We start from the raw sequence: 2,315 nt of genomic DNA, 5'->3' as shown, positions 1-2,315 counted from the left end.
AAATGTCAAGAGAATCACATAAATACACGCCCTGCTGTTTGTCAGCTGTTGTGTCATTAAAGGTCCTGCCTACCTGCATTAGTTGTGTGGCCCAGTGCACCCTTAAGTGTTTTGGCTGTGGTAATGGAATCCTGTTTTATTGTCCTAAGTACATTTTTAACTGCAGACACTAAGAATGACACCTTTTCAGTCACTCTTTTCCTCCTCACGTTTTAAAAATTTATTGACAATTTCATACATGAGTATATTTTTATCACATCCAATCCCCACTCCCTCTCCTCTAACGCCCCACAGAGTCCTTCACATTTTCCCCTTCCAACTTCATGTACTTGTCTAAGCCCACTGAGTCTGGAGTGCTGTCAGTTCTCATGTGGGTATAGGGCCCTCCACCACAGGACAGGCTGCATCCCAAACAAACTCCCCTCCCCCATCATCCTCAGAATTATGTATTCCTTCTAGTTAGTAATATTACCGTCTTATCACCCAAAATGGGCAGCTTAGTTGCCTTTGGCTATCTTCCTAAACTCTTGGTAACCGAGACTCAGTGCAGTTAGTTTTCAAGCTCATCTGCTCATCATTCTCACTGCCTTTAGTTTGGACTCTTTCCAACTACTGCCTGGACTATTGTAGCAGCCTCCTGTCTAGTCTCGTTGCTTCCAGCCCAGTACCTTTGGTGCCACATGACCATGATAGGGATTTGTTCTTGTTACCAGGTCCCACATCCAGCCTGGCATACAGTAGATGCTTGGGTGTTCAATGATTTTCTAAAAAATTACTGGCTGGGCTGTGGTGGCACACCTCTTTCATCCTAGTACCTGGGAGGCAAGTCTCTGTGAAATGGAGGCCAGCCTGGTCTGCATAGTCAATTTTAGGATGTGGCTGTGGCTACAGGGAGACCCTGATTCAAAAAACAAAAACTTACTGCGTTTCAGCTAGCATGGTAGCACATACCCGAAAACCTGCATTAAAAAACAGAGGCAGGAAGATTCCTGGGAGCTCGAGGCCAGTCTCAGGTACAAGGCAAGATCCCGTCTCACAAAACTGCTGGGTGTCGGACCCGGTACATTTGAAGTTTTTATCACCCTCAGTCCCAACGACTAAATCTTTTATATGTCTTCTTTATTGTTTATCAAATTACTCAAACATTTAGTCAGAAAAGACACAGCAATAGCATACTGGGAACCGGAAGGTTTAATGGCATTTAATCTACTGTGAAACAACGTTAGGGGGCGTCTCACTTAACACATTTTGAAGCACATTCAGTTGGTCTAGCCTAATCTAGAAGAGGCCCCTTTTCAGTGAGGCACTCGCTCCCCTTCTCTTTCCCCCTTCACTGTTCAGGATTGATTGAACGGTGGGCCTCATTCGCCTGGGCAGCTCTACCATTGGGCTATGGCCCCAGCGTGCACGCTTTGACCTTTGTTGTACGTTGTATTGGCCTCAACCTCACTTTTAAGCCCAGGGGGGGCGCCTTGAACGCCTCATCGCCGGCCTCCAGCCTCAGGAGAGCGCAGGGATTAGAGGAGTTTGCCACCTCGCCTCGCTAATGTCTTTGTCTGGTCATCCCTGTTCTCCAGATTGTGCTGGTTCAAAAGCGGAAGTTAGGGAAATGGACGGTCTGTGTGGGCAGCCGTGAACGCTTTTGCAACCCATGACAAATATCCCCAAGCAAATGCCAAAGTAAATCCATAGCGTTTTGCTTGCAAACCAGCTACAGCAAATTACAAACCGCAAGACTACGGGCACCTGCCACTCCAAGGCCCTTGGTCAAAGGAGGCCGCTGCACTGCGGGCTGCAGCACTCTTCGCCCGGGGTCCCCAACTCCACCTCCGGGCCCCCACTGCCGGACTCAGCAGTCTTCAGGGGTCACTTGGGAGGGCTAGCCTGCTGCATCCCCAATGGACACTTGGAGGGCTAGCCGGGGACTGCGCTGAGCCCTCCGCCCGGAGGTATGAAGTTGCACTACCGACAGACGGCGGCTGGTCCCCGGCTCCGCGCACGCGCCCTCGCGGAGCCGCCTCCGCCCTTCCTGCTCGCCCGGTCCCTCTCCGCGCTTGCGCCGCTCCGATTGTTTTGGCTTTCCGGAGGGATCCGGCCAAGGAAAGGGCGGGGTTAGCCAGATGAGGACGGCCGCGGGCACCCGGGAGACTCAGAGTGGCGGTGCGGGCCGGGCTGGACCCTGAGCACGGTCGGAGCAGCCGGAGCTGGACCCTGAGCGCGGTCCGAGTAGCCGGAGGTAGACCCTGAGCCGGGTGGAATAGCCGGAGCTGGACTCTGAATACCGCCGGAGCAGCCCGAGCTGCACTCTGAAGAGG

The sequence above is a fragment of the Nannospalax galili genome, unplaced genomic scaffold (genome assembly GCF_000622305.1).
Source record: "Nannospalax galili isolate Female #2095 unplaced genomic scaffold, S.galili_v1.0 scaffold132, whole genome shotgun sequence".
Taxonomy (NCBI): Eukaryota; Metazoa; Chordata; class Mammalia; order Rodentia; family Spalacidae; genus Nannospalax; species Nannospalax galili.
This window is presented reverse-complemented; position numbering follows the sequence as displayed.